This window comes from Phoca vitulina, unplaced genomic scaffold, assembly GCF_004348235.1.
Source record: "Phoca vitulina isolate PV1807 unplaced genomic scaffold, GSC_HSeal_1.0 scaffold88, whole genome shotgun sequence".
Lineage (NCBI taxonomy): Eukaryota > Metazoa > Chordata > Mammalia > Carnivora > Phocidae > Phoca > Phoca vitulina.
The window spans coordinates 2,472,556-2,485,262 of record NW_022589791.1 but is presented as its reverse complement, the minus strand read 5'-3'; the positions used below and the strand labels follow the sequence as shown (position 1 = coordinate 2,485,262).

The 12,707-nt window shown below is 40.5% G+C and overlaps 1 protein-coding gene across 3 annotated transcripts in view; it reads right to left on the bottom strand.

Moving 5' to 3' along the window:
- Window positions 1–12,707, bottom strand: part of SVIL (supervillin) — a 226,376-nt gene that overhangs the window by 161,421 nt on the left and 52,248 nt on the right. For all 3 annotated transcript variants that reach the window (XM_032395877.1, XM_032395875.1, XM_032395876.1), the window contains exon 2: window positions 3,000–3,100. The gene's annotated coding sequence lies outside the window, so the exon portion shown is untranslated. The remainder of the gene's footprint in view (window positions 1–2,999; window positions 3,101–12,707) is intronic.

The window sequence follows — 12,707 nt, the reverse complement described above, 5'->3', positions numbered from 1 at the left end:
TGTAAGAGTCTTTATATATGCTACATATAAGTCCCATATCAGATTATATGACTTACAAACATTTTTTCCCATTCTGTGGGTTGTCTTTTCATTCTCTTGATAGCATCTTTTGATTAATTTTGTTGATGTCCAAGTTATCTATTTTTCTGTTTCACTTGTGCTTTTGGTGTTGTATCTCAAAAAAAAAAAAATCATTGCCTATCCCAAGGTCATGAAGATTAATACCCATGTTGTCTTCTAAGAGTGTTATAGTTTTAGGTCTTACATTTAGGCCTTTGATTCACTTTGAATTAATTTTTGTATCTCATGTGAGGTAGTGGGCCAACTTTATTCCTTTTCATGTTGATATCCAGTTGTCCCAGATCATTTGTTGAATAGGATATTTCCCCCAAGAATTGTCCTGGCACAACTGACAAATATCAATTACCATAAATTTATGGGTTTATTTCTGATCTATAAATTCTATTACAAAAATCTATATGTCTATCCTTATGCCAGTACCACACTGGCCTGATTATTGTGGCTTTATATAAAGTTTTGAAATCAGGAAGGGTAAGTCTTCCAATTCTGCTCTTTTTCAAGATGTTTTGGCTATTCCGGATCCCTTAAATGTCTATGTGAATTTTAGGGTCAGTCTGTCAATTTCTGCAAAGAATCCATCTGAGATCTTTTTTTTTTTTTAAGATTTTATTTATTCATTTGAGACACAGAGATACAGAGAGGGAGCATGAGGAGGGGGAGAGGCAGAGGGAGAGGGAGAAGCAGGCTCCCTGCTGAGCCAGGAGCCCGATGTGGGGCTCGATCCCAGGACCCTGGGATCATGACCTGAGCCGAAGGCAGACGCTTAACCATCTGGGCCACCCAGGTGCCCCTCCGTCTGAGATCCTGATAGAGATTGCACTGAATCTACAGATCAATTTAGGGAGTACTGTCATTTTAACAATAGTAAGTCTTCCGATTCATGGACATGAGATGTTTTATCACTTATTTAAATTTTCTTTAATTTTTTCAACAATGTTTTGTAGTTTTAATAGTGTAAATTTTATACTTCTCTGATTACATTTATTCCTAAGTATTTTTTTCATGCTATTAGAGGAGGAAATATTTTCTCAAGTTCATTTCAGATTGTTCACTATAAGTGTATAGCAATAGAACTTATTTTTGTATATTGATCTTATACCCTACAACATTTCTGAACTTGTTTATTAGTTCTGATAGTGCCATGGATCCCTTAGGATTTTCCATATCCATGATCATGTCATTTGCAAACAGGGATAGTTTTACTTCTTCCTCTCCAATCTAGGAGCCTTTTATTCCATATCCTTTCTTAACTGCCCTAGCTAGAACTTCCAGTATAATACTGAATAGAATTGATGAGAGTGGACATCTATGTCTTGTTCCTGGTCTTAGGGGGAAAGCTTTCAGTCCTTCACATTAAGTGTGACGTTAGCTGTGGGTTTCTCATAGATGACCTTTTCAGGTTGAAGAACTTCCCTTCAATTCCCCCTTTGTTGTTGTTGTTTGGTTTGTTGTTGTTTTAATCTTAAAGGGGTGTTGGAATTGTCAAATGCTTTCTCTCCATAAGACATAACCTTTTCACACTTATGTTTCCTTCTGTACACACTCTCTATACTATCTCCATAGCTCAGTCTTTCTCATCTTCACAGGTCTCTACTTCAGGAAGTCCTGGACCATCCAGTTCAAAAGTCTCTATCCATCACTATCTCTTCTCCCGTCTATCATATAAACTTCAGAGCACTCAGCCATTATTATTATAAGTACAAATTCTGATAATCCCTGTATAAGGTTTAGTATTTGCCAGCATGTATTTATCATCTTAATCCTCACAACAACCTTACTAGGTAGATGCTATTATCACCATTTTATACATGTGGAAGCTGAAAGAGAGTTTAAGTATCTTGTTCAAGGTTATACAGTTTATAAATGGCAGAGTCAGGTTGAAAACCCAGGTCCAGGCGTGCCTGGGTGGCTCAGTCATTAAGCGTCTGCCTTCGGCTCAGGTCATGGTCCCAGGGTCCTGGGATCAAGCCCCGCATCGGGCTCCCTGCTTGGCGGGAAGCCTGCTTCTCCCTCTCCCACTCCCCCTGCTTGTGTTCCCTCTCTCTCCGTGTCTCTCTCTGTCAAATAAATAAATCTTTAAAAAAAAAAAAAGAAAGAAAACCCAGGTCCCCTAGCTCCCAAGACCCTTCTCTTAAACATTTGCTATCATATCTATCAGTAATTGCTCTTACTTATTTCTAACTTTATTTGCCAATCTCATTTATTGATATATTTTTAATATCTAACACCATGCACGGCCAGTGTTCATTAACGACTTAATGAACAAATGGAACACTGGTCTCAAGATGCCCCACAAAAGAGGACTCTGGTAAGTACTGCTGACTATACACACCCATGAGATTCACAAGGCTCATTTGTTTTTGAGATCCTTCAGTAAGAAAAGTCACTTAATTTTAATTCAATGTTTTCTAAACTCATTTGAGCACAGACCCATCTTCCCACCTCTGTCCCCACTGCATTAATAGTATAGGGAACTGTGTTCCAGGGAACACAATTTGAGAAATACTGCCCCAGAGAGGCAGTCCAGAAAGCACAGTTCCCAGAAGGGTGCTTCTGTTCCCCTTTCTGTGCCCATCTCTGCTCTCATCTAAAAAGTCTCTCCCATAGCCTCAGCTCAGTACAAAAAGAAAAACCCAATATTAAGTTTTCCTTTTCTTTCCTGGAGCTCCTAAAGGGCCCATAGGACACTAAGGAGATATAAAGATTTTCCCAACTATCAAAAGGGCTCACCTCCCCTGTATGTTTGTGGTCCTGTAACTTATCACAGAGGGAGCTTTAATTTTCTCAGAGCTCTGGTTTCTTGAATGTGATTCAAACAAATTCACCCTTCATGATGTACTTTAATCTGCATTCTCAGGATGCAGGCAAAGCCAATGATGTGTTAACCACAAAATTGCATTTCTTTCCTAAATACTTACTGTAATGCTGATATTTAAATCATAGCTTCAGATATAGAATGACTTCAAAATCTTCATATCTCAGCTCTGTAAGTCTTCAAAGTCATCTATTCGAACTCTCTCTGAAAAGGGGGAAAGAAAAATTTCAACTTTGAAACCTAAGAAAGAAAATAGCAAACAATATAAGACAACCACATGTATGAGCAAAGCAGGATACACTGCTGTGATTAATTTTCTGCTTCTAAAGAGCTTTTACTCTTTCAATTAGTCATCTACAGCAGCTATAACAAATTACAGGCAGTGGTTAGAGTACCTTCTTAAACCTCTTATAAAAAATACTCAATAAAAATTTGTTTTCCTTCATCTTAAAGCCAATGAATAAAGTCATTTCTATGCAATGGTTCTCCAAAGCTCTAATTTTTCCATAGTGACTGAAATTTTATACATTTGGTCTAACAGCAAGAATTATGTTGAGTAAATATGAGTACTTTCTAAAATACAAATTTACAACAGATCCAAATAAGGGGATATGGGAAAAATAAGCCTTGTAACAAAGGGAGACTTGAGAAAACAGAGAAGGATGGGTTGGAATTCATCAAAGAGTAGGATATGTATAGCCAGAAGAAACTGACAAAGGCCCAATTCCTTAGAAAAAGAGATATGGAATAAAGAAGTTGGAGACTAGTGGAACCCGTCTAGGGCAACCAGAGTGAGTGACTGGGCTAGAACTTGGTCTATGCCATTAATTCCAGGCAGAGAAAAGCTTCCACATTTATTTTCCTCACAGGCTGGGGAATGAGGGAAAACCCCACTCATATTGTAAGTACGACAGAGGAGGACTACAGCATATGTACATTTCCCTGTGTGATTTTCCTACCTGCAGGTAATCTGTATACAAGATAACTCGCTTGATAATTGTTCATTTCTTACACTCAAAATGGCTGCCTGCCTGTGTGGCATCCCAGTGACTCAGCCTGGGAGAGGGATACCAAATACAAGCAGGGCTTCAGCCCTGAGAGCCCAGACTAAAGAAGAAAGCCCCTAGATTTATTAGTTGGTTAGTGGTTAGTTGGTTAGTGGTAAAACAGCGTTGGCTTGGGAAAACCTATTGTTTCAGGCTACTGAGGCACTTCCTCCTATCTCCTCCCAATGTCTGTTCAGCACTTCTTTGTACTACCTTTTGAAAACATCATCTTAGCAAAGAGTTCACTCAAGCACAGAAGGCCCTGGAAGGGACAGGAGCCCATGACACACCAGCATTGTAAAGGACCAGAGCTGGCATCAGTCTTCAGTGGTGTCTGGGAGGCATGGTGTCTGATCCTATCTTACTTAACTCGTGTAGAGAGAATGGGGTTCCTCTCCAGAGAGTCCGTGCTGGGGCAACTGACAAGGCAATCACCCTGTGGTGATGACGGAGCACAGGGGAGTCAACCCACGTGAAGTTCCCCCAAAGCAAAAAAACATTATTGTCACCCCTGCCCAGTAAAATTCAGACAGCTATGAACTCATTACTTAAAGCCACAAAGATGGTTGTGGTAAACACAGACAAACTATTGGGTTTAAGTAGACTGTTTTTTTGTGCAAAAAAAAAAAAAATCTTTTTTCCTCCTCCCCCACAAATCTGTTTATTACTAAAAAGTTTTGGAGCCTTGTGAATGGAGCTAGACCAATTTAAGCCTGGCTTTCCCCTGGGGCCCCTCCTTAGTATACTAAACTGAGGAGGAATTTGCCTGCTTTAGAAAAGGAGACCCACTTTCTGTACTGGCCACAGAGGAATGAAAAACGAAATTATTTAAAAGGAAAAGGGCCAAGAGAACCAAAAGAAGCCAAGAGGTAAGGGCAGGAGAAGAAATCCTCATCTCTCCCTCTTAGAGAGCTCTATTCTGACCAGACTCCCATGTCTGTTTTGTCCTTGGCCCATGTCCCTCAAGCGCCCTGTAGAGGAGGGGTTCTCAAGCTTGAGTGTGCAAAAGGGTTCCCTTGGAACTCTACAACTGCAGTTCGAGAAGAAAGAGAATCTACTGTGGAGATCATGAGCCCAAGGACCAAGAAGGAGATTGAAAGGCCTGTACCTGCATCACTAGTTCTAGGAATCTGGTTTGCCCAAAGACAAAGGGATAGTCACTAGGTAATAAAACTTCATAATATAGCAACGGACAGGAAAACAAAACAGTAAATCAGCTTTAATGCACTCAAGATAACTCGGGGAAAGAAAAGGGCAAAACCACAATCAGGAAAGGGTCCAAATTAAGTGACAGGCTGAAGTTTAGTAAACTAGTCAAACCTGCAAAAGAGCAGCAAAAACTCCAGAGGAAAACAGGGCAACGGGGAAAGGAGAATCAATGTGCAGCAGGAAGAGGCACCCAAGTCCAAGTCTTAGCTCGTCTTGCCAGGGCTCGCTCCATCCTTCTGAAGTATTTCTTCCTGGTCAAAAACAAACTTTCACCTGGCTTCTAGATGATTATCAACCCCTGTGCAAAACCTCTCACATGAGTTTGTGACTAACTGTAGACCAACTGTATCTGGAGGGAAGATACACCAGAGAAAAACATACTTTATCTTACATTTCAAAAGACAGGTTTGACAGAACATGCTGATGGAGGTGTCCACAGTGAAGGGACATTTCTGGTGAGTTTTATTCATGTACTACTTTACTACAGTGTCAGGTGCCTCAAGGTCCAGAGCATTTAGCAGGGTCTTACTCCCCTCCACCAGGCATCCAATAATGGATTCCTATTACAGATCCTAGGGATGAGGCTTCCATGAGACCCACTTTTGCTCCGGTTACTTTCTCCCATCTTTCTTTTCCTGGATGCCTAGAGCAAGGAAAGGAGGTTCTTTAAGATATTATCAGGAGCGGGGTGCCTGGGTGGCTCAGTCAGTTAAGCAACTGACTCTTGGTTTTGGCTCAAGTCATCATCTCCTGGTCATGGGATGGAGCCTTGCATCTGGCTCTGCACTCAGCATGGAGTCTGCTTCAGATTCTCTCTCCCTCTCCCTCCTGATCACTCTCTCTTTCTCTCTCTCTCCCTCTCTCAAATAAACAAATAAAATATTTAAAAAAAAGATATTTTCAGGAGCCATGGGCATTTCCTCCTTATCCCATACAAATCTCAAGATATCTTTCAGGATTCAGCTTAGATGCCTCCATTTCCATGAGACCCTTCTCCAACTGTCTTACTTCTTCCTCAGCGAGCTTTCTGTCTCTTCAAATCATGCCAATTATCTAATTATAGATGACCACTATACTTAATTCTCAACCATCTAGGATTTGATTAGCCAGAACAGCAATAATCTAATAATAATAATAAAAATAGTAATCATTGTTATTATTTGAACATTTATAAATAATAAACAAAATTCCTCCAAATCAACAAAACGGTGTACCTATTAGAAGGCACCCACTGACTGGAACTACAGAATAACCTGTAGACATCACCACGGGTCTGTAGCTGTGTGGGGACAGTCCCATTCCATCACCCCTCAGATATGTACTTACTATATTGGTGCCTGAGGTGTCATTCTGCTAGCATTAATTCCAGGACCACACAAGTTGATGGAAAATGTGGACTGGTCATGTGCAGGAGCCAAGGTTAGAGGCAATTGAGCAATGACAACAGGAGAAAGGTGACACAGGAGAGAGGGCAGCAGGGACACTGTGGGGGGAGGGGGACTCCCTTCAAAGATCACTGGGCCCACTGAGATGACTTTAGAAAGAAGAAAGGACAGTTATTGAGGACACACTAGGACCATCTAGGTTTCATTTTAATATGGGGGAAGGCGTACAAAAATCTTGGCTAAAGAACAAATAACAGACCATTTTAATAATACTAACCATTGGCCCATTTTATTTGTCAAGTAATTTATAGGAGAGTTTGTCATCCTGAACTATTACGCTTGTATTATTTTTGCACATTAGGATAATATCCATAGAATGGTGAATATTTTCCTAAATACTGGATTCTTCATGAACTACATGTTGGTAGCCTTCACTGAGTAATGGTATACTAAATGCATCCCAAAGTATAATTCAACTGTAAATATCCTTTTGTACTCCTCTTGATTGAGAGATATGTCTTTCATATGTTCATGCTTTTTTTTTTCTCTAAAATGAGACTGTGGGTTTTTATCTTGTATGTTTTTAGTATTTCATAGGCATGAAGTCAGTGCTCAAACAATAGATTCTGAAAGACTGACAGGGGTACCAGTGGGCACAGGGCAGCTCATTCCCCCTGCGAGGGCTCTGGCAGTCAGCACGCCACCAGCTGCAGGAAGATGCTCACCATCAAAATAGCAACTGACGCGGGGACACATGAAGGAGAGGGAGCTAAAATAAGCACCTCAATCCTCCCCGGTGAGATCCAGAAACTCCACCACCCTGCTGGTCTTGGGGCTATCTTCCTAGGGGAACACGTTTCCCACTCGATGGGCTTTCTGCTGCTAGTTCGGTAGGTTTCCTATTAGGGCATACATCCCATTACAGCAACAGGTCTTAAAAGGGAGCATGAGATCCTCTTATGTTTTTGAACATGCTCCTACAAAACCTTGGGAGGTATTACGTTTCAAAATCCAAAGGATGTGGGTATTATCTAAAATCACAAGTGTAAAAATTAAGTTAAGGGGCAGAATTCTCAATTTTACCTTCTGTCATATATTTTTTTCAAAATCTTTGGTGCCTTCTAGGACTTGCCTTGTAGCAACCACAAAATGCATAAACAAGTAGCAAATGAACATTGAAGAAAAAGTCAGCTTGCTATTTGATAGACACATGTACTTGTGAATTTGACCTTATATTGTTTATAGCACCCAAATATAGTACTGTGGGCCAAATATTTGCATCCCCCGAAGTTAATATGTTGAAGTTCTAGTCCCTAAGGTGATGGTATTTGCTGCTGGGGCCTTTGGGAGGTGACTAGGTCATGAAGGTGGAGCCTTCATAATGGGATGAGTGTTTTTATAAGAACAAACAGTGAGAGCTTGATTCTTTTCTCTGCTCTCCACCATGTGAGGACACAGCAAGAAGGTGGCTGTCTGCAAACCAGGAAGAGGGCCCGCACAAGTCACCACACCAGCCACCACCTTGATCTTGGACTTGCTAGCCTCCAGACTGTGAGAAATAAGTGTCTATCATTTAAGCTACCCAGTCTACAGTATTCTTGTTGCAACAGCCCAAACTAAGATATATAGTAAGAGCCAGATTTATATTTAGTAATTAAATACATACGTGTGTATGTGTCTATACACATGTATATACATATACACACACATATACATAAGTATAATTATGTATATAATGACAAAACACATAATGTGCTAAATTACAAAACAGAAAAACAGGATGCAACATTTCAACATTTCAAAGTGTGCCTCAAAAAGCACCATGACTGGGGCGCCTGGGTGGCTCAGTCGTTAAGTGTCTGCCTTCAACTCAGGTCATGATCTCAGGGTCCTGGGATCGAGCCCCGCATCGGGCTCCCCGCTCGGCAGGAAGCCTGCTTCTCCCTCTCCCATTCCCCCTGCTTATGTTCCCTCTCTCACTGTGTCTCTCTCTGTCAAATAAATAAATACAAACCTTAAAAAAAAAAAAAGCACCATAACTTTCTCCAAGGTCTCCAAGTCCTTGAACTTGAATAGTCTGAAAACCATCACCTGGGTATATTTCCACAGGCAGTTCCAGGAAGCACTCTAGAGGTATAGCTGCCACAACAAAAAGAGAATTAAGACCCTTCACAGAACCAAGTGCTCACTGTTTCTTCTGTCAGAGGTAAATGGGGGCTTCCCAGTGGATTGCAGTGGGCTCAAAGCAACCACAATATCACGATCCTCCTTTGGACTCCTAGACACTCATGGTCGATCCATGTGATCAGAACTTGGTGAAGACAAATACTTTCTATCGCTCTCCACTGACCTCATACATGCATGTTTTCACAAAAATAAGATGATTATGCTAGATCTTGCTCTTTTTTTTCTAAGTGAACAATGAACACCAAATAAAAAGCCTATTGATATTCAAGCTGCATCTGATAAGAAAACTATGCACTATGGGCTGGAGTTCACTCTCTGTATACTCTGCCCATAACCCCTCGTGATGGGGAGGGAAGTGATGGGTCCTGACTGACTCTGGGTCACAGTCTCATCCTAAAGTAATGTCTTCTGGGTGCATATCACAGTGGTGGGTCTCAAGAGCTTCAAGTATGAGAAGCCCCTTTCTAATGTCAAATTTTTCTTGTATCCACCCTCTGCCATCAGTTGCATTGTTAGTCAGATAATGTCGAAAGGCTACTATGAACCTAGTGATGTGTCTCACAGATTTATATTTTATAAGTCATAGTCACTTAGGAGTACTTAAAGTAATAGTGCTCCTGTTGATGGGAATGCAAATGGGTGCAGCCACATGGAAAACAGTATGGAGGGTCCTCAAAAAATTAAAAGTAGAACTACCATATGATCCAGTAATTCCACTACTGGGTATTTACCCAAAGAATACAAAAACACTAATTCGAAAAGATACATGCTCCCCTATGTTTATTGCAGCAATACAGACAATAGCCAAGATCTGGAAGCAGCCCAAGTGTCCACTGATAGATGAATGGATAAAGACAATGTGGTACATACACACACACACACACACACACACACACACACACACACACATTACTCAGCCATGAAAAAGAATGAAAATTTACCATTTGCAACAACATGGATGGCTCGATCTCACAAGCCTGAGATCATGACCTGAGCAGAAACCAAGAGTCAATTGCTTAACGACTGCACCACCCAGGCACCTCTAAAAGAAACCATTTTTGAATGGAAATAGCAACCAAAAGAATTAGGAAGAGGGAGAGCACTAAAGATCTTGTGCTGGAACTTCTAACTAACCAAACTACGGTGGGCTCAACCCTTCCGATGGAGGAAGCAGGGATGTCCTCTCTGATGGAGGAGGACCGCGTACCTGGGAAATCACAACTTCCTCCTGAGCCTCCAAAAGTAAAATAAGCAAGCTAGACCAGAGAACTGATACTGCTTAAAAATGTGACCTGAGTCAACATATGCAAGTATAAATCACACACATGAGGATAATCAGCAACTGAATATTACTCTGTATAATGTCATAAAACTCTGATCCTCACTGTTAACAGAATTTTAATCATTCTTTGAACAGCATCTCGTATCTGACAACTGTGAAAGTGTGATAAGTGTGTCAAAAACACCTGTTTTCAGAGTATTGGGGGAAAGTTTAGTTAACAATAACAGCAGCTAATACTCATAAAGCACTCAGTATTTCCTAGGCACTGTTCTGAGCACTATCTATATATTAACCACTTCATCACCACCACTAGCTTCTATTAGTATCCCCATTCTACAGATCAAGAAACTAAGGTGTAGAAAGGTTGTCCAAGGTCACACAGGTGGCTAGTAGCATTTTTGGCTCCAGAGTCCTCACTCTTATTCACTATGCTATGCAGCATCCCTCATTAAAAAATAATTTAAAAGCTTTAAGAAAGATAAAAACCTTTCACAAGATTCTACCCACTTCATAGTCAGTATCTCCACTGTGTTAAATCTAACACAGGTTAGTAGAAATTATTATAAATATTACCATAAATATAATATAAATTATTATAAAAATTTTAATAACATAGATTAGTTTCTGACTTCTCTACCTAGGGCAAAATGGATCTTCACCACTGTGAATGTTCAAACACCCGTCTGTATCCCACACCTGGTGGGTGACACCTTACTGCCAGAAAAGAAACAAAAGGACTCTCTCCCCAGGTCTTGGGGTAAGGCTCAACCTGTCCTACAGGCATTTGTCATATAGATGCCCCGCGACCCTGCTACCATTGCACTGAGGTCCCACGAAGGGTGCTCATTACCCTTGAGATCAGTTTAATTTTGTTTATGACAATCAGATCAGACAGATGCGAACTTAGCATCTACTGAATACAAGGCCCCATGTTAGGTGCAGAGAAGAAAGAAAAGAAACTCAGGCAACAGTGAAGAACTGAAAGACTGCTAAATAAAAGTAATTTAAAGGTCCAAGTAGAAGAGACTAGAACACAAAATTGAAAGGATATAAAGGAAAGGGATAAATCCTGAGGTCCCTCTTCAAGGAAGAAAGCCACTCAGACATTGGCACTTGAGCATGAAAAAGCAGCTCACGAAACCCTCCCACCTTAGTGGTGGGAATAGAAAATGGTACAGCCACTCTGCAGATCAGTTTGGTTGTTTTTCTTATAAAGTTTAAACATACACTTATCATCTGACCCAGCAATCCTGGTCCTAGGTATTGATCCAAGAGAAAATGAAAACTTACGATCCCATAAAAACCCGTACATGAATGTTATGGGAGTTTTATTCATAATTACCCGAAACTGGACACAAGTGTCCTTTAATTGGTGAATGGATACACAAACTCTCTATCTACACAACGGAATACTACTCGGCAATGAAGGAGCAAATCACTGAACAACATGGCTGTATTTCAAGTGCCTTAAACTAAGTGAGAGGAGCCAGACTCAAAAAGCTATAGACTGAATGATTCCATTTCTATGACGTTTGGAAAAGGCAGAACTGTAAGGACAGAAAACAGACCCGGGGTTGCCAGGGGTGAGAACTGAATGGAGATATTGATTACAGGGGGGCATAAGAAACATTTTAGGGTGATGGAGATTTATATTTTCATTGTGGTGGTTGCACAACTGTACGCACTTATCGAGACATGTCGCCGTATGCTTTTTAAAAGAGTAAATTTTAGGGTGTGTAAATTATATATCAGTAAATCTGACTTTTTTTAAAAAACAGCACTTAGCAATTATGCCAACAAAATTATCTCATAGAACGGGGCTATTCTTATCTTCTACAAAGTTCTACAAATCATTTATCGAACTTCCTCTATTAACTCCCAACCCCAATTTCTTCTCGTATGATATTATTGGTTACCCATTTGTAGGAGAAAAAGCTCCTTTAGGCATATAAAATATCTTAAAGTAACCTCTGGTCTTTAGATAATTATGGAAACTCTCCTGTATTAAAAATAGACTTGGGTAAGTGCCTCTTTCTCCTCATGCTAAATATGTGCCTGCTGATCAATGAGGGAAGTAGGCAGGTAAGACTCCAATGGCTTTGTCCATCTACACAGATGGTCACTACAAAACCATTAAATCACCAAGAAGTTCGAGTACTACGTCCCTTACATGTTGAACTACACTGAAGGTAAACCAAGGTTTCTGCCAAAATCTTTAGGCAAGAAGTCAATCTAAAATAAATCTTGACTTTCATTGCAAACCTTTAGTAAGGTAGGAAAATCACAAATATCACTGTACTATGAACAATGTAACTGCACTATGGTTTGATCTACATATGCAGACTAAAAACTGTACGCATAATTATGGTTCTTTCCTTCATTCAATATCTAGCAGATACATCCTGATTGCCCATGTGTGATAGACACGAAAGATACAATGACAAACCAACACCCCTGTCATTATGGAGCTCACGTTCGCTCGGGAGTAATAAACAAATTATAAGGACATGAATCAAACTGATCAGTTGATAATAGACTGTAGGTTTATAAACACTTGGGGGGGAGCAGGGTAAGAGAATGGGGGGCTTCTAGTTTAGATAAAGTGAACAAGTATCTCCGCGGAGACCTGGAAGAACTTGGGGAAGCAAGCTGGTGAGTACGGGGAAGGAGAATGGTCAGGAAGGGGAGAGGAGAACAGTGCA